Source organism: Cetorhinus maximus, chromosome 4 (genome assembly GCF_964194155.1).
Source record: "Cetorhinus maximus chromosome 4, sCetMax3.hap1.1, whole genome shotgun sequence".
Classification (NCBI taxonomy): domain Eukaryota; kingdom Metazoa; phylum Chordata; class Chondrichthyes; order Lamniformes; family Cetorhinidae; genus Cetorhinus; species Cetorhinus maximus.
This window is the reverse complement of record NC_135882.1, coordinates 51517781-51537739: the sequence shown is the minus strand read 5'-3', so window position 1 is coordinate 51537739 and position 19959 is coordinate 51517781. Positions and strand designations below refer to the sequence as shown.

The 19959-nt window shown below is 46.3% G+C and overlaps 1 protein-coding gene across 1 annotated transcript in view; it reads right to left on the bottom strand.

Moving 5' to 3' along the window:
- The window catches only part of LOC144679616 (sterile alpha motif domain-containing protein 12-like), a 150546-nt gene extending 132342 nt beyond the window's left edge, over positions 1-18204 (bottom strand). Inside the window, exon 1 of the mRNA XM_078540185.1 lies at positions 18109-18204. The gene's annotated coding sequence lies outside the window, so the exon portion shown is untranslated. The remainder of the gene's footprint in view (positions 1-18108) is intronic.
- Between the last annotated feature and the right edge of the window lie 1755 nt (positions 18205-19959).

The window sequence follows — 19959 nt, the reverse complement described above, 5'->3', positions numbered from 1 at the left end:
AGTTGGACCTTCTCTCCACTGGCTACTCCGCTCTGACATTCTCGGCCCAGGTGACTCTCCTGGGCCTCCTCCTGGCTTCTTTACTGGATTTTCGGCCACCTCTTCTTTTTCTGGTTCTTCTCCTAGGCTTCCTGGAAGATGTTGAAGTTCCTCTGTCAAATGGGTTGGCCAAGTCATCCAGCTTCAGCTCCTCCAATCTTGGGTTCTGTCTCTGGAGTAGCAACAAGATGGAGAGAGAGGGAACCTGTAGTTGGAGGGGCTGGAGCAGTCCGCGTGGGAGGGACAGAATTTATGATTGGAGGAGCAGCTCCTCACAGATTCTATTTCTCCCACACTCACTCCTCCTCTAATCACAACTCTGCTTTGTTTTCCCGCTTGCAGGGATTCCTGCTCCTGCAATTGTTCAGCCCCTTTGGACCATGGAGAAGCCATTATGTAAAGTAATACTGTGCGGGGTGACCTTTCTTGAATCTTTCATCCTGTTTTCACTTTATCGTGGGCTACCTTTGACGCTTCAAGGGTAAATTCGCCCGCCGCCCCTGTGCATTTTGAACCCTGGCCTGTACACCAAGTGGGAACAGTTATACTCACCTGACCAACAATGAAAGTAGTGACTACTTCCCTGGCCAAACCCACAATAAGGCCCAAAGATTTGGTCACCGACTGGTTACGTTTCTGAAAGCCTAAAGTATTCAGTGTTGGAGATCATCATCATGTAGGTCCTGACATTTACACCAGGATGAAATGCCTGAGCCCAGAGGGCTATTGGACTCAGAGAATTAAAGTGTTAAATGAGAAAGAAGAGAATCAAGTAATGCCTTAGCATGCACAAAAAAACAGAGGAAATATATTTATAAAGATAAACTGTATGTGTGGATGCTTTAGGATAAAAACACTTCCTATCCTCAATGCTGTAAAATTAACAATGATACTGAAACAAAATTGATGCAAAAATTTGGTCATTAAGACATTTTCATTATGCAAGTCAATTTTTTCTGCCATTATTTTTTAAATTTAACCTTTAGTTCTACCTCAGGAAGTCGGTTCTTTTGAAATATTGTGCAACACAAAGTAGTTCTGTTGGCAAATCTTTTGTTAGAATAATTTCACCAGCTTATTTGCACGAGAACATGAGAACATAAGGAATAGGAGCAGGAGAAGACCATGTGATCCATCGAGCCTGCTCCACCATGCGATATGATGATGGCTGATCTTGGGCTTCAATTTCACTCTACCATCTACTCCCCATATCCCTTGATTCCCCAAGAGTCCAAAAATCTGTCTATCTCAGCCTTAAATATATCCAATGATAGAGCATCCACAACCCCCTAGGGTAGAGAATTTCAAAGAGTCACAACCATTTGAGTGAAGAAATTTCTCCTCATCTTGGACCTAAACAATCAACTGTGCCCCCTTTTTCTAGATTCTCAGCTAAAGGAAACAACATCTCAGTATCTACCCTGTCAAGGCCCTTCATAATCTTGAATGTTTCAATGGGATCACCTCTCATTCTTCTAAACAACAGAGAATATAGGCTCAATTTACTCAGTCTCTCATCATAGGTCAACCTTCTCATCCCAGGGACCAAGCCAGTGAACCATCACTGTACCACCTCCAATACAAACATACCCTTCCTTAAATATGGAAACTAAAACTGCATACTATATTCTACGTGTGGGCTCGCAAAGCCCTGTACAATTGTAGCAAGGCTTCTTTGTTCTTGTACTCCAATCCCTTTTCAATAAAGGCCAACATGCCATTTGCTTCCTTAATTGCTTGCTGTACCTGCATTCTAGCTTTTTGTGTTCCTTGTACAAGTACACCCAAGTGTCTCTGAACATCAACATTTACTTGGCTTACGCCTTTTAAAAAATATTCTGATTTTCTATTCTTACAACCAAGGGGGAATCAGGTTCCAGTCCTGATCAATATCCAGTCATCTAGCTAGAAACTATAGGTGTTGGATGAGGACAAGTTAAAGATAATATATGTAAATATATACACACATACATGTAGGCTTTTACAGCACTTCAGTTAAACACAGATGTGTTATGGTGGTCTTTGGGACATAATGGAGAAATTGTGTTTAATTAATCTGTAAACAAACTCCTCCTCTTCCTTCAGGTACCATGCCCTAAGAGGGCGCTGGTAACCATGGACTTCCATTGTGTTGGTCCATGATTATGTTTGGCAAACACTGCAGTGGTTTGCCGTTGCCTTCTCCAGTATGGCTGACCAGGGAAACTTCCGCTCTTATTGCCTGCTATAAGACATATTGGAAGGTTGTACAGGCTGATAATCAACCTGTTTGGCCCTGTTATGAACAGATCTTCTGTGGCTATCAAGTCCCAAATTGGGACTTGAACCTGGTGCTTCCGGCCCAGAGGTAGAGACATTTCCACTGCCCACAAAACCTCCTCTGTAAACAAACTAAATGAATATTTTCAGTGTTCTCATTTCTCACCTAGATGTCACAGTGTCATTAGTCCAATCTTGGGGTGCTATGTGTCCTAGTGAAAAATTGTGTTGCCTTGAATTACCATCATCTTCCTCTCATAAAGAGTAATCTCTGGAACTATGCAAAATGCAACAGCTATCGAAAACTGTTGTAATATCACAAATGTTCTTGTAAAAATATTTTTTACTGTCATGTGACTGTTTTACAACAGGGTACTTCCATTACAATATTGCAAAACAAACAAATTCTTTTAAGTAATACCAACTGGCTGGGTTAAAATTGGGAGATTACTGTAAGGCAAGACTCAACAGCAGGAAGAAAAAATATCAATTTGAACAGAATTGAATTAGTAGGTACAATAGAAGACATCTTATAACATAAATCAGCGTGTTACTGGAAAATACAAATGTAAACAATAATTTTTAACAATGATGGTAGCACTCACTTTGCTAAGGAACTGGAGTGGCTCAGTGGGTAGCTCTCCTGCCTCTGAACCACTCAGTTCAAGTTCCAGTCCAAGACTTGTGCCTTGGTGCTGGTCCCAAGCCTGGATAAATGGGGAAAGTTAGTGATAGGAAGAGCATCTGCCTGTAAAACCACCTGGTAAATCCCCCCAAAATAGAATGGGTGATATGAAGGGTGATCAGCCAGCACTGCACAACCCCATGTAACATGGGGAAAGCTGAAAGAGGAAAGAAGAAGTGGTGTTTACTTTGTAAGACTCATTTGGCATGTTGTAAATATCAAGCAGCAAAACACTATCTTGATGTAAACTCAAAATGTGATAATATGAATCTTCTATTTAAATTTCACAGGTTTATACTTCAATAGATAGGTTTGATCACATATGTCAATATTAAGATAATAAATGAAACACATACAAACTAATGATCTGTAGCTGCAGTAAATACAGATGGTGAAATAGGAATGAAAATATAGGTTAAAAATTCAGAATCCGAGAATTTAGGGTGGAGGATTACTGAGAAATGCAGCAACAAATCAAAATTTTGAGGGGCATCCATTAATAAGCCTTCCCTGTAAATCTATTGTTATTGTTTGTATGGCTGGGAAGTAGTTAAAATTTGATGTCAAGGTTAACAACCCATTCAATGGCTTCAGCTGACACAGTGTGAATGGTTGTGATGCCACCAGGAATGGACCTCTCAGTGCAGATGTTCAGTATATGGGCGATGGTCTGACTCGGATGGCTACAGTCACAATTTGAGCTGTTCCTCATGTTCCACTTGTGGCCACATCTGCCCTGGTCCTTCCTCAAGCAGATGAGGGCTGTCTAGATTTTCCATGGAAGGTTGAAATTTGTGACTTCACCACTCGGGTCAGTTATTAGTTTGCGGCAGGTGATGTTTGCAGTCAACCAGGTCGTGGGCCATCGATAAGTGGGACCGTTGTCGGTTAGTAGGGTGTGGAGTGTGTTCCAGTGGGGGCGAGGGGATTTCAGGTGAGTGTGTGGGTTGCTTTATTTTGAGGTCCTGTGTCGATGGGAGTGCTTCTTGGCTGTCAGCTGATGGTGTTCTTTGAGGAGGATGTTTTTCTTGCGGACATCAGGAGGTTCAACGTGTTCTAGTGCAGAGAGCCACTCAAGCTGTTTTGGTGTCAAAGTCCCAGAAATAATCCCCTTAACTTCCTGGAGCTGGATACCTAACACGTTTGTGTGGCAGTTCATGAGCCAGGTTGAGCAGCAGCACTCTGCTATTGAGTGGAGCAAGGTGAGTGGAGCAGTGCATAGTGTGTTGGCTCTACTGCCCCAAATGGTACCCGCAAGTTTCCGTATTAGATTCACTCTCGTCTTGACCTTGGCTCCGGTGTTCTGGCGGTGTTGTCAGTAGGTCAATGTATGGTCAAGAGTGATGCCAAGGTATTTTGGGTTGGGTGGTGGGTGAGTAGTTGGCTAGAGGACTGTTCATGAAGTTCTTCCCTGGCCTTTGAGTTGTTCATGTGGGAGGCTGAAATGACAGTATTTTGTCAAAGTCTTCATTTTCCGAAGTAGGTTTCCAGAGAACATAGATCTTCGGTGAGTAGATCTCAAAAAGCAGGGATTCGGCGTTATTCCACAATGATGAAAAAAACAGCATACATCAAAAAAAATCATATATTTTGGACAAAATGTGATTTCCACACAATATGTAATTGTTCAGATGGCTGGAACAAAGTCTGTGGCTATCTTTGGTGGCATTAAAGTTGGGACTTTAACTAAATGCTTGACTATTGCATAACGTTTATTTTCTTTGCATAGTCTGGGTGTTCGTTCCTTAAGTTTCCTTTTAAAGGGCTTATGTACCAGAAGTTTTATGAGATTCTTAATAATGCCTTAGGCAACAGCCACTCAAGCTGTTTTGGTCTCAAATTCCCAGAAATAATCCTCATGACTTCCTGGAGCTGGATACCAGGACACTGTGTGGCAGCTCCTGAGCCAGGTTAAGCAGCAGCAATCAGCTATTGGGTAGCAATCTGGCTAATGGGTTCTTGACCTTTACAAAGAAGACAAATAAAATTTGATTTTAAACTTTAAGTGGAGGATAAATGTCAGGAATGAGTATTGTAGCTTACAGAAAATAAAACCAGTTGTACCTGTCACCTGAGGTATTTTTATCAGGACACCTGTTTTGTGTCCTGTAAACCATAATTCTATTGTGTATCATCTATACAAAACACCTGCTATGTTTTATTTAATGATTAGCCGTGGCATGATACACAGTATGAAATCAGGATATGCAGTGTGTGTGTGGAATATCAGTGTCACTTTAAGACTGCCTTTATATTGTAGATTATGGTTGTAGACCAGTTTGAACCAAGTAGAGCTCTGTTTACATTTCATCCTGGAGATTCAGCCAGACATTTTAACTCTGCCACAGAAAGGTGCTGGCCGTTCACCCTGGAGCTGCAGGGGGAGGCCTGGTCCAGTTTAACAACTGGGCCTCATTAACATTGCTCTGGTCAGATTTCCATTCAAAATGGGAATCCAGAGGCAGCTTGTCTGGCTGCAGTTTGCAAGCAATGAAGATTGAGTGGCTGGGAGACTGCTAGGCCAGCAGGCAGGTAAGTCAGTGGGGTGAGTTTGGGGGTGTTTTGCAAGAAGGAATGGGGGAACCCAACGTTGTGGCAACCCAAACGCCCTCAGAAAAGCACTTATTCCCGATTGACTTCTATTCATAAGGCTCCTGTCTAAGGGCAGGATTTTCGGGTCATTGGTCGGGCATGGTGGGTGGGCCTGGGAGCAGCCGGGAAATGGGCCGCTGCCCGCGATCGGCCCCCGGCCAGTTAATGGTCAACCAGTGTGAAACGCATGCTGAAAGGCTCAGTGCTGCCGGGGTGGGAGGAGGGCGAGCACTGAAGTCTGTGCAGGCACTGGGGCGCGTGCAATGAAAGCTCCCTGAGGGCAGAGAGCTGTCTCAGGGAGCTGAAGTGTTTTAAACCATGAAATAAAGATTTGGAAATGTAGGAAAAAATGTCCACACATCAGACACACTCACATGAACATATAAATTGTAAAAATTCTGTCAAGACATTTATATTTATTTTTTAATTACTATCGGAAACCTCATCCCACCCATGGATGAGGTTTCCTCAAAAATGCAACGGCCGCCCATGTGCCAACCATAACATTGAGCGGGCAGTGAAAAATCACTCTTAATTAATACAGCAATGGCCTCAATGGGCCTCTTAACTGTTGGCGGGCGTGCTGCCGACTCCTGCGCGTGCCCGCCAATCGAAATATCACGCAAGTGCGCGATGACGTCGGGACGCTCAGCCGATGTCATCACGCGCTATTTTACGCCTGATCGGGTCGGGCACATGCCCACCCGTGGGACGTAAAATTCTGCCCTAAGTCAGGTAGACACGCCAAATGTCCAAGAAAACAGTGATGTTAAAATGACCGCAGAACAGGAATATTACTTAGATTTTAACTCCCATTCAACCGACTTCCACTAGGGGGAAGGATTTAAAATTTCCCATCTATACGTCCTGTTGTGAACAATGCTTTGTACAGGCATGGGGACATATATGCAGAGAACTGCTCTCCCTAAAGCTAAAATTGTAGTAATAGGGTGTTCAGGACTGAAAGGGTTAATCTGGGACTGGGGAAACAGTGCCACCCACATGATGAGGCAAAGGGAGCCATGTGACTAGTAGTAGCCTGGTAGTCTTCTCAATGGAGATAGCTCATGGCTTGGACTGAAGAAGCAGACTGTCTTGTATATTTGTACATAGCTATGCCATACAATAAATAGTTACTGTTCAGACTCTATGCCTCTGAACCTCTTAGACAACCAGCACAACATACAAAAAAATCTGAATGTTTGGAGAGCACTGAGGGGAGAGATCTGCATTCTCTAAAGGTGTAGACCCCAAATTTACTTTCCTTTTGTAATGTGATTTTGGAATGTAAGTACAGCCTAAAGGCATTTTATTAAAATGCTTTTCGGGGTGGCCACCCATTTTCACTGGCTTTTTCATATCTAATTACAGTGCTGGCAATTCCCTTTCTGTTTGTGGTTTTCTTCTGTGCACCAGAGCTGCTGGGAAGTCATTATCATATATGTAAACAAGGAAGATTTGTGTAGGACTGGCCAAAGCAGGTGTCTTGTACCCACAGTTGAAGCAAGTGAAAACATCTGGGGTTCAACTGGCACTGGCGAAAATTCTTGGCTTTGAAGCCTGTAGTGTGGAGAAAGTTTGAGAAGTGATTGTTTGTGTCAAAGCAGAGATCTTGGAGCACTTGTTTTGAGTTGCACCTGAACAGTGCTGACTTTGCCTGAGACCGCTGCAATATTTTTCCACACCCAGCGTAAGGGTTTCTGAGTAATTAAGTTGAAATTACCCATGGTTGTTCTATTTCAATGGAGGAGAAACTGTACCAGAGCAGGACGGAAGAAAGGAGTTTGAAGCAGCATGTGCCTATTACCCCTCCCTGGCAAAACATCCCAAGCTCAGCAGATTTTGGAAAACTCATCAGGAGAAGAGTGCACTTCACAGAACAGGCAAGAGAAGCTGTGCTAGCTTCTGCATCAAGTTCTGCAGTCAGGATCATTTGCCAAGACAGCTCTGCCTCTGGCTATAAAAGTTTGCCACTTCACTCAATTCTTATGTCACTGGGTCACTTCAGGCAGCCACAAGCAGTGGGATATCATCCAGGGTGCCATGTGGATATCCATTCATCGGGGGACTGACTCTATTTTCAGGAGAGAAAGACAATTGTTACAATTTGGCATTAGAGCAAGGCAGCATGCTAAAGCCATACGGTTTTACCATGATGTTGAGTTCCCACAGGAACAGGGCACAATCATATTGCAAGCTTTTACAGATAACCCCAACAGCTTCCTAAATTCTGTTTGTAGCTCACCAGCTTTACTCACCACACTTTGTGCATTTACATGCATGGATTCTAAACCTGTCTTTGTATTCCTCGTAGTCCTTCTCAGGCTGTACCTATTTAATATGGCACTACTTCCTTCTCTAGTAATATGCAGCACCCTCATTCCTTTATGTACCTTATTCCCCTTTTCTACTTCTTTACGCTGGTCCCTTCCCCCGCCACCCCTCCTCCCCCCCACAATTTAGTGTAAATCCTGCGCAATCGTACCAGTGAATCTGCCTGCAAGGATATTGGAGTAATCCAAAGATTACTTACTACCTTTGAGATCCTACTGTTTAACTTCCTTCATACCAGGATCTGGCTCCAGACTTCACAACCTTGGTCCAAACATGGACAAAAGAGCTGAATTCCAAAGTTGAGTAAGAAGTCCTTGGTATGAAGGCAGCATTTGACCAAGTGAGTGTGGCATCAAGGAGTCCTAGCAAAATTGAAGTCAATGGGAATCGGGAGTACACTCTCCACTGTTTGGAGCCATACCTAGCACAAAGGAAGATGGTTGTGGTTGTTGGAAGTCAATCTTCTCAGTCCCAGGACATCACTGCAGGTGTTCCTCACAGTAGTGTCCTGGGCCCAATCATCAATAACCCATGCTCCATCATAAGCTCAGAAGTGGGAATATTTGCTGATGACATTCCCAGCTCCTCAGATACTGAAGCAGTCTGTGTCTGCATGCAGAAGACCTGAACAACATTCAGGCTTGGGCTGTAAGTGGTAAGTTCCATTTGCACCTCACAAGTGACAGGCAATGGCCATCTCTAACAAAAGAGAATCTAACAGTCTCCCCTTAACATGCAATGGTATTATCATTGCTGAGTCCCCCACTAACTGCATCCTGGGGTTACCATTGAGTAGAATCTTAATTGGGCCAGCCAAATAAATACTAAAGTTACAAAAGCAGGTGGGAGTCTGGGAAGCCTGTAGTGAGTAACTCACCTCCTGACTCCCCAAAACCTGTCCACCATCTACAAGGCACAAGTCAGGAGTGTGGTGTAATACTCTCCACTTGCTTAGATGAGTGCAGCTCCAACAACATTAAAGAATTTTGACACACCGTCCAGGATAAAGCAGCCCACTTGATTGGCACCCCTTCCTCCATCTTAAACATGCCCTCCTTCCACTCCGCTATCCTCCGCACAGTGGCAGCAGCCTGTACCATCTATAAGATACATTTGCAGCAATTCTCCAAGGCTCTTCAACAACATCTTCCAAACCCGTGAATTCTAACACCTAGAAGGACAAGGGCAGCAAATGCATGGAACACCACCTCCTGCATCTTCTCCTTAAGTCACACACTATCCTGACTTGGAACTGTATCGCTGTTCCTTCATGGTTACTGGATCAAAATCCTGGAATTCCCTTCCTAATAGCATTGTGGGTGTACCTACACCACATGGACTGTAGGTGGCAGCTCACCATCTCCTTCTCAAGGACAATTAATAATGGGCAAGAAATGCTTCCGGATGAACAAGAGCAGAAAGCACACCACTAGCAGGAGTAACATCACCATCAGGAGTACTTGCTGCCGTCTCAGCCACATTTCCCTCCACTGGGTGGAGGAGGAGGTCAGCAAAATCCTGCTGGAAGGAGATGACACCCCAACACATGGTCTACAGGCAGAGGATAAACTCTTTGAAGATGCCTGAGCACTAGAGGCTCAGGTTTCTTGGCTGGTCATTGGCTACATCTGCAGCCTCCTGGCACAAGATCTCCTTCCCAGTGGATCAGGTGGGCACACATTGCCATTGCCCATCAAGACACCTATCACTGGAGGGCCATCCCCACTCCAGGTGCCTGCCCCTTGTCAAGTGGTGTGCTATCTCATGCAAGGAGAGAAAGCAGAGAGGTGAGTATTTGTAATGGCTTATGTGGGAAAGAGGCGAGGACAACATTTGTGGAGGTTAACAGCGAGGCATGGGTATGACAGCTCAATAGGATGAGTGAGAGTGCTGATGGGGATTTGAGGTGCCTGGAGAGAGAGGAATGAGTGGAGTTACAAGGTTTGTTGTTCTGAGGAGTGCTGTGCAGATGAATGGCAGGCAAGTCACAGTGTGGGGCTTTGCACCTGAAAGTGTTAGGCCACTTACCTTTCTGCCCTCCTCATCATCCTGTTGATGCGCTGTCACCAGGTTGGACGGACCACACTACTGCTGCTGACTTCCTTGGCCCTTTCCACTCACCCCACTGCAGCCCCTCAGATTCTGCAGCAGCAACTCGGTGTGATGTCAACAGCAAGCAGAATGAGGCTTTGCCTCTTAGGCATTTTGCTCTGCTTCTCTCTCGGGTCAAGTTGAAAACTGCTTTGCATAAAAACAAAGTACTAATTTCCTCTTTTCTTTCCCCGCATGTCTGCAGCCATCTCTGTCCATGCAGCTGCATTCCCTTTAATGCTATTGGCCTAAAAATTTAGAGTCATAGAGTCATAGAGGTCTACAGCACAGAAAAAGCCTCCTCGACCCATCGAGGCTGCGCCAGTCAAACAAGTACCTAACTATTCTAATCCCATTTTCCAGCACTAGGCCTGTCGCCTTGTATGCCATGGCATCACAAGTCTACATCCAAATACTTCTTAAATGTTATGAGGGTTTCTGCCTCTACCACCCTTTCAGGCAGATAGTTACATATTCCTACCACCCTCTGGGTGAAAAAATTCTTCCTCACATCCCCTCTAAACCTCCTGCTCCTTACCTTAAATCTATGCCCCCTGGTTATTGATCCCTCCACCAAGGGAAAAATTCCTTCCTCAACACCCTATCTATGCCCCTCATAATTTTATACATCTCAATCATGTCCCCCCTCAATCTCCTCTGCTCCAGGGAAAGTAACCCCAGTCTATCCAATCTCTCCTCATAACTAAAACTCTCCAGCCCAGGCAACATCCTGGTAAATCTCCTCTGCACTCTTGAGTGCAATCACATCCTTCCTATAATGCGGATTCCTTTACTGCACGCAATACTCTAGCTGTGGCCTAACCAGCGTTTTATACAGTTCCAGCATAACCTCCCTGCTCTTATATTCTATGCCTCGGCTAATAAAGGCAAGTATCCCATATGCCTTCTTAACCACCTTATCTACCTGTCCCACTGCCTTAAGGGATCAGTGGACATGCACACCAAGGTCCCTCTGATCCTCGGTACTTCCCATGGTCCTACCATTCATCGTGCATTCCTGTGCCTTGTTTGTCCTGCCCAAGTGCATCACTTCACACTTATCCGGATTAAATTCCATTTGCCACTGATCAGCCCATCTGACCAGCCCGTCTATATCCTCCTGTAATCTAAGGCTATCCTCCTCACTATTTATCGCCCCACCAATTTTAGTGTCATCCACGAACTTACTGATCAACCCTCCTATATTCAAGTCCAAATCATTTATATATACCACAAACAGCAAGGGACCCAACACTGATCCCTGTGGAACCCACAGTCACAAAAACACACCTCATCCATCACCCTCTGCTTCCAGCCACTTAGCTAATTCTGGATCCAATTTGCCAAATTGCCTTGGATTCCATGGTCTCTTACCTTCATTATCAATCTTCCATGCGGGACTTTATCAAAAGCCTTGCTGAAGTCCAAATAGACTGCGTCAAATGCATTACCCTCATCTACACACCTGGTCACCTCTTCGAAAAATTCAATCAAATTGGTCAGACATGACCTCCCCTTAACAAAACCATGCTGACTGTCCTTGATTAATCCCTGCCTCTCTAAGTGTAGATTAATTCTGTCCCACAGAATTGCTTCCAATAGTTTCCCCACCACTGAGGTTAGACTGACTGTTCTGTAGTTCCCTGGTTTATCCCTTCCTCCCTTCTTGAATAATGGTACCACATTGGCTGCCCTCCAGTCCTCTGGCATCTCTCCTGTGGCCAGAGAGGTATTGAAAATTATTGCTAGCACCCCTGCTATCTCCTCCCTTGTCTCACTCAACAGCCTGGGATACATTGCATCAGGGCCTGGAGATTTATCTACCAGACCACTTAGAACTTCCTCCCTTTCTATGCTAATTTCTTTCATCCCTCTCACTTGTGAACACCGACACAAAATATTTATTTAGAAACCTATCTACTTCTTCCGGCTCCACACACAAATTACCACCATGGTCCTTAATGGGCCCTACTCTTTCCCTAGTTATCCTTTTACTCTTAATGTACTTGTAAAATAACTTTGGATTTTCCTTTATTTTACCTACCAATGTTTTTTCATGCCCCCTTTTTGCTCTCCTAATTTCCTTAAGTTCCCCCCTACACATTCTATACTCGTCTAGAGCTTCTGCTGTTTTGAGCCCTCGGTATCTGCCATAAGCCTTTTTCTCTTTATCCAATTCTGTATATCCCTCGACATCCAGGGTTCCCTGGATTTGTTGGTCCCACCCTTTGTCTTTACTAGAATATGTTGGCACTTTACTCTCCCTATTTCCTTATTGAATGAGTCCCACTGTTCTGACGCAGATTTACCTAACAGTAGCTGCTCCCAGTCTACTCTGGCCAAATCATATCTGATCTTATTAAAATCAGCTTTCCCCCAATTTAGAACTCTGATTTCTGGCCCATTCTTGTCCTTTTCCATAACAACCTTGAACCTAATGGAGTTATGATCACTATCTGCAAAACGCTCCCCCACTGATACCTCTACCACTTGCCCGGCTTCATTCCCTAAAATTAAGTCCAGGACTGCCCCCTCTCTTGTAGGATCCTCTACGTACTGGCTTAAAAAACTCTCCTGGATGCATTTTAAGAATTCCGCTCCCTCTAATGCTATCACACTATGACTAACGCAGTTAATGTTGGGGAAGTTGAAATCCCCCACTATTACTACCCTATTATTTTTACACTTCTCTGAAATTTGCCGACATATCTGCTCTTCTATTTCTCTCTGACTGTTTGGGGGCCTATAGTACACTCCCAGCAATGTGATTGCTCCTTTTTTGTTTTTAAGTTCTACGCATATGGCTTCATTTGAGGAGCCTTCTAAGATGTCATCCCTCCTTACTGCTGTAATTGATTCCTTGATCAATATTGCGATACGCCCTCCTCTTTTACCTCCTTCCCTGTCTCGCCTGAAAACCTTATACCCTGGAATATTGAGCTGCCAATCCCACCCCTCTCTCTTCCACGTCTCTGTGACAGCAATGACATCATACTTCCATGTGTTAATTTGTACTCTCAGCTCATCTGCCTTATTCGTCAGACTCCTTGCATTAAAATAAATACCATCCAACCTTGCCAAACTCCCTTGTGCCGTAACTGGCCTATAATTTCTATGCCTTCCAGACTCACTTGCTCTCTCTTCTAATTTTGGCTGTGCATCTCCCCCTGCTGGACCTCCTCTCAGGATCCCATCCCCCTGTCAAGTTAGTTTAAAGCCCCCCCAACAGCACTAGCAAATCTCCCTGCAAGGATGTTGGTCCCATTCCAGTTCAGGTGCAACCCGTCCGCCTTGTACAGGTCCCACTGCCCCCAGAAACGGTCCCAATGTCCCAGAAATCTAAAGCCCTCCCTCCTGCACCATCTCTGCAGCCATGCATTCATCTGGACTAACCACCTATTTCTATACTCACTAGTGCGTGGCACCGGAAGTAATCCAGAGATTACTACCTTTGAGGTCCTGTTTTTAAATCTGCTTCCTAGCTCCATAAATTCTTCTTGCAGGACCTCATCCCTCTTTCTACCTATGTCGTTGGTACCAATATGTACCACGATCTCTGTCTGTTTGCCCTCTCCCTTTAGAATTTAATAATCTCTTAGTGTGCAAATTTATCAAATCTCTTCTGAAAATCCGCACACATGACATCCACCACATTCCCTTTACTTGCAATATAATTGGGGTAAAATTCATGGATTTTATTATATATTTTGAAATTTAGGAATTTCACCTGCATTTACTTTGTTTAAATTAAACTGAAAATATGGGGATTAAGATGTCAAGAAAACCATTCCAGAAATACAAAATCATTATATGTATTCTATGATTTCCTGAATAAATTGACTAAATTAGGTAACTACACCATGTCCTTTAAGAATCCATGCTGACTCCCATGTTTTCCCAAACACTTATAGACAATTGCAGGGAGCTAGTGCTCAAATTCTGTATGTACTTCCATGGCTTTGTGCCAAATTACCTGGAAGTTTGCTCACAAGCTAGGCAAGACTAATTGGTCTTTAATTCCCTTTTCTTTACCCTTCAAGTAACACAAAAATTGAGGAATTTCCACAGGAGTGCTGCTCTTCAAAATTACAATAGTAGTAATCTAAGAATATGGCAGCTACAACTCATGGCAAAAAACTTCATTAAAAATAAGATGCCCAAAAAAGCCTGAAAATAGCTCCTAGCATAAGTTACGCCTGGGGCTAGTCTGCTCCAAAAACACAAGGGCCTGAATTTTTCCCGCGTCAGGCGGGCTCGGCAGGAGCGGGCAGGGGTGATCAGGAACCTGACCACCGCCCGCAATCGGGTCTGCACCGCCATTTTACGTGGGCGGGTCAATTTAGGCCTGCCCAGCGTAATGCGCGACTCCAGCATCAGCGTGAAGGGGCCCAATGGCGACCCAGTGGCCTGTTCAAAGATGGTGCAGGCAGCCATGCCAAGGCTACCATTGACTCAGGGTACTATTGTCATGGAGAACGTCAGTTCTGAACACAGCATGGGGAGGGTAGGTCGGAGGGGCAGTCAGCCCCAAGGTTTTCTGACGAGCGTCTCGCTGCCCTCCTGGAGGAGGTGGCAGCATCGCCAGGATATCCTTGTCCCCAGGGACTGGAGGAGGAGGCCCCCCCCACCTCACCAAAATTGCCTGGGAGGAGGTGGCATCCAGATTTAGCCCCCATGGTGTGGTGAGGCGCACATGGGCGCAGTTCTGCAAGCGCTTCAATGACCTCCTAAGATCAGGAAGGGTGAGTACCATGTTGGCATGGGTCACTTAGCACAGCAGTTAGGAGCCCCCTCCCCCCCCCACTTCCCCCCACCCCCATCACCACCAAACCTGGACCTCCGAGTTCTTAGAGTGTGAGTGGCAAATGTCAATGTGGCAGCATCTGGGCAAAGGTGTGAGCCCTGGCTGTTTGGAATGAGTGTTTTGCAGCTCCAGGATCATGAATCGGATGAGCCCTGCAAGGTTTTCCACAGGTGGGGTTTGCCAGGCTGCAGTAGCAATGCAGGTACACGGTGGACTAATCAATGCTCCTCTCTCCTTTCAGGAGAAGACAGCCCACAATAATGCAGAGAGGCTGCGGACTGGCAGAGGGCAGCCCCACCTTCTGATCCTCACCAGATACGAGCAGGAGGCACTGGAGCTGGAGAGGCGCCATATGCCTAGGTCAACCGGCTGTGGTGAGCTTGGGGTGCCACTGTGAGGTAAGAATGCCATGCACTGAGGTCACAATGTCTATCATTGCAACCATTCCACTGTTGACTGTATATTGATTTCAGCCTCCAACATGGGATCCCCATTGATAATGGAAAGACGGGGGCATCCTGATCCGGGTGCCAGGCATTCACATTAACAGCGTAACGACTTCAACTAATTAAATGTCCTTGTTCTTCCTTTCAGGCTCACCAGAAGCCTGTCGGTGTCAGGAGCCTGAAGGCCCACTGCTTACCCCAGAGGGCACAGAGGATATAAAAGCACCAGCGTCACACCCTCTCAGCTAGGCAGACAACAGTGTAGATACTAGCACCTTGGTGGGCATTAGATCAACAGATAGTATCTCGGTGCACAGCGGTGAGGCCACTGCACACTCACTCAAGGTGCAGGCGGAGGCAGAGAGTGCCCAGGGCGCTGGAAGCCGGAGGTCTGCTGGGAACCAGGAACATGCTCAGTCGGTGGCTGATGATGTGCCTCTTGAGTTGTCCCTGAGGCAGCAGATGCTGCAAGTCCAGCAGGGTGTGCAGGAGGATCTGGCGGAGACACATGAGGGAATGCTGCCATGGTCTCGTTGTGGAGGAGTCCATGCGGAGCATGAGCAATGCAATGGCCCTTATGGCCGAGCGTATTGCTTCCTCCATGGAGACAGTGGAGACTCTCATGAAGAGGCTGCTGCAGGAGCTGAATCAAGGCTTCCTGGGGTTGCGCTCGGACCTGCAAGCTCTCTCAGCAGCATTGACCTCAGGTGGTCGCTGTCAATGTGGGAGATGGATGGGGCACCAAGTATCCCAACTTGGTGCCCATCCATCAATAGTGAGCAGGGAAGTCCAAAGCGACCTGACATTGGCGCACGAGCTGCGGGCTCCTCTCAGGGTGCTCCGGATGAGGGCAGCAATTCCTCCGCCTTTCTGCCAGTGACTGTGACATCCGATGAGGCTGCGGCAACTGAGGATAAGCCAGCCATGCCACTGGCTGCTCCCTCCCAAGCGGGGCCAGCACAGGCTCCACGGGCCAAAGGACGCCCGCCAAGGTCATCAAGGCCAACAGGACAACAGAGTGAGCAGGCTGCCTCCAATACTGGTGCCAATGAGTGGGGAGCACCTAGACGTGGCACCTGCAAGCATAAACTTAAAGCACCTTAGGCACGACATGGGATTATCACTGGTGATATTTTTTTGCCCCACTTTTAAGTTATTTATTAGTAGGTGTGATGGAGAACACCTTGTCATTTAATTTGTTTTATGTATGCCAAACACCACACCAGTAAATGTATTTGTGTTCAACAAGCCTCTGGGGGCTTCATTAGTTCTGCAGGTGAAGGGGAACCCATGATGTTATGAGTGACTTGTTTGTCATTGAGATTTATTGAAATGGCACATAGTGCATGTTGTTCACCAAGCAAATGTTGCTCTCAGGTATCAAGTATGGAGCCAGCAGCCCTGGCATGTGTTGGTGGTCCATCTTTGGCAGGCTAGCTGAAGGAGCATTGGATCAAAGCCTCCTGGGTGCCCCTGTCTCCCTGGAGGTTGCCCAGCTCAGCGTCTATCCCCTCAGCGTTCTCCTGTGCGGGCTCATCCTCGGACTCACTACTGGACTCTATCTGCTGCCAGAGCAGCTGCGTCAACATCTTCTTCCTCCACTGTGCCCCCCCTTTCCAGCACCAGATTGTGGAGAGCACAGCATGCAACCACTATCAGTGACACACGATCTGCGGGGTGCGCTATCAGTGCACCCCCAAACAGTCCGGGCATTGGATGCGCATCTTCAGAAGATCGATGGTTCTCTCCACCATAGCCCTTGTGGAGGCGTGGCTCCTATTGTACCGCTGCTCAGCTTCTGTTCTTGGATGGCAGAGAGGCATCATGAGCCACCTCTTGAGGGGATAGCCCTTGTCACCCAGCAGCCATCCATCCAATCGGGCTGGAGCACTGAAGAGCCCCGGCACCTGGGAGTGTCTGAGGATGTAAGCATTGTGGGAGCTGCCTGGGTACCTTGCACAGACTTGTAGAATCAGCATCCTGTGATCACACACTATCTACACGTTCATGGAGTGGAAGTCCTTCCTGTTGACGAAGGCACCGGGCTCACCTGCTGGCGCCTTGATGGCCACATGTGTACAGTCGATTGCACCCTGGACGTGGGGGAAGCCAGCAATGGCCGCGAATCCTCTGGCTCGCTGTGTCTGGCTGGCCTCGTCCGTGCGGTAGTGAATGAAAGTCAATGCACACCTGAAAGAGCTTCTGTCACCAGCTTGACACAACTGTGGGCAGATGATTGGAAGACTCCACAAAGATCACCCACTGACCCCTGGAAAGAGCTGGAGGCATAGAAGTTGAGGGCAACCGTGACCTTCAGCGCCACTGGCATGGGGTGTCCACCTACACAGTTGGAGCTGATCTCAGGGCCAATTGCCTGATAGATGGAGGTCACGGTTTACCTTGCGAGGCGGAGCCTCCTTTGGCATTGCACCTCAGACGTATTGAAGCAGCTGCATCACCGCCTGTAAACCCTGGCAGCAGGATAGTGGCGTCTTCTGCGGCCCCTTCTGCCTTGGAATTCCTGTTGGCCCTGCGCCCCTTGTGCCTGCGCCTGTCCTCCCACAGGTGGCTTCCATGAAGGCTGAATATGGACACCTGGCCTCCTTCCCCTTCTGGCCCTGTCTTCCTCCTCAGAGGTGCCTCCAGCAGAGACCACAATCCCCATTCCCAGGGTGAGGGAAGGCTGTCTGATACCTGAAAGGCCCCAAGTGTTATGACTCTTCCGGAGTCCTGAACTGAAGCCTCTTATTTCTGTCAAAGTAGCTCTGAAGCAAAATGAAGTTGTCCTGTTCACACAAGCAAGTAGCAGTAAGTTATAACCTAAAGTGCTAACAACTCGCATTAGTGAGCACACTCACCCCACTTATCCTGCCCATGGATGAGGTTTTTGAAAATGTGGCCTACCTGCCTTCCCGTTGCATCTGTGCGACGCCCAGAAAATCACATGGGCTGTGCAAAATCAAACACAATTGGTGCCTCATGGGCCTTAACTAGCCCATGAATTAATGCTGGGCGTGCCTCCATCCTCATAGTGTGCCCACCTACCGAAACATCACCCGTCATTTTACATTCCGGCATGTCGGGCCTGCCCCCACACGCCGAATGTAAAATTCTGGCCAAGTTCCCCCTTTACACGGTAACTCTTTCTCAGCACAGAATATAACTTTCCTCAATGACTGTCATCTCCGTGGATCTCACATTCGGAGCCCTTGTTTATTCCTGAAAAATAAAGGTTTCTTTTTTGAAAATGAGTTGGCAACTTTTAATAGAAATTAAATTATCCAGTCGGACTAATATCTTGCTCATTCCACTTGGTGGCACTATTGGGCTGGCAAAAATTATCACTAATTGTCATTGTCCATTTAGTTGAGGGTAGGGCATTCACAAATCAAATTTGGCATCAAAGATTATCTGAATTTTGATAGTTTGAGCTATGGCATGTCTGAGATTTTACATTTGATTTAGAAAAGTAAAAATAAAAACCCTTTTCCCTTGTTTTGCCACATGTTGCCCGATGTGAAATAATTGAACAACAGTTCAGGCCTGGCTAGTGTGTTGGCTGAAAAGATGAGAGCGTTTTACATAATAAAGTGAGGCACTTACAATAACATTGAATAAGGATGGTGGTTGTGGGTGGCATGATTGTACCGACTGCCTCTTGCCATCAGTTCGAGGCCTGCCGCTGTCCTGTTTCCTGCATTAAAACTGAGACCAAAAATCATCGCCTGCAAACATTCTCCGCTTATTCCTCTGTAAGGAGGCTGAATCATAAATGCAAAGAAATTCTTGCCCTCCTGTGGGTGTTAAGGCCAGTTCTGTGGCCTGGATCGCCTAGCCATTTCCCCAATGTTTCAACTCATGCTCTCTGGTTCAGCCCCTTACAAGGTTGAGGGGAATTTGCCAGTTTTTCCATCCAAGATATGGCAAGAGCTCAGCAGTTGGCCACGAGAATTTGACCTCCTTGTGTCCAGCATGTTTGTCCATTGTATTTTAGACATCACACATTTTTTCTTGCAAATTTTGTGACATGCCTCACACACCTAATTGACTGAAAATCCTCGGCATAAAACATAAGTTGCAACTCTTTGAGTAGGGAAAACGCCAATCAAAAGCAAGCAAAGAGGTACATAAGCATCTATTAAAACAAATACTACAGATATGTGAAAACCAATCAAAAATGTACAGCCATCAAAGGTTGCCAACTAAAAAAAGATGGGAGAGCCGAGAAGATTGCTTCAAACTTCATGTGATGTCATTTCAGCTCCCACCTTAGGCTTTCACTAAGCTAAGAAATGTAGTCCTGGAGAAACAGTAATACATATAAACACTTTGGGGAGGATTTTCTCCCTGCCAGGTGGGCTGGTCGGGAGCGGGCGCGGGCAGGCGCGGAGCTGATCGCTGCCCGCTATCGGCTGCGCGCTGCCATCTTACGTGGGCAGGCCAATTAAGGCGCGCCCAGCATGACACGTGCCCGGTGACGCTACCTGTGCGGGCGGGGGGAGGAGGGAGAGTCGGAGCCTGTGCTTTTTCGCGCATGCACTTGAAAGAGCGTAGGAATCTCCCTGAGGCACGGAGCTGCCTCAGGGAGATTAAGTTCAATTTGAAACTTTAAAATAAAGAAAGTTTGAAATTATTTAGACGTGTCCCCTCATATGACAGTGTCACATGAGCTGGGACATGTTTATGAAATGTGTAAAAAATATTTATTA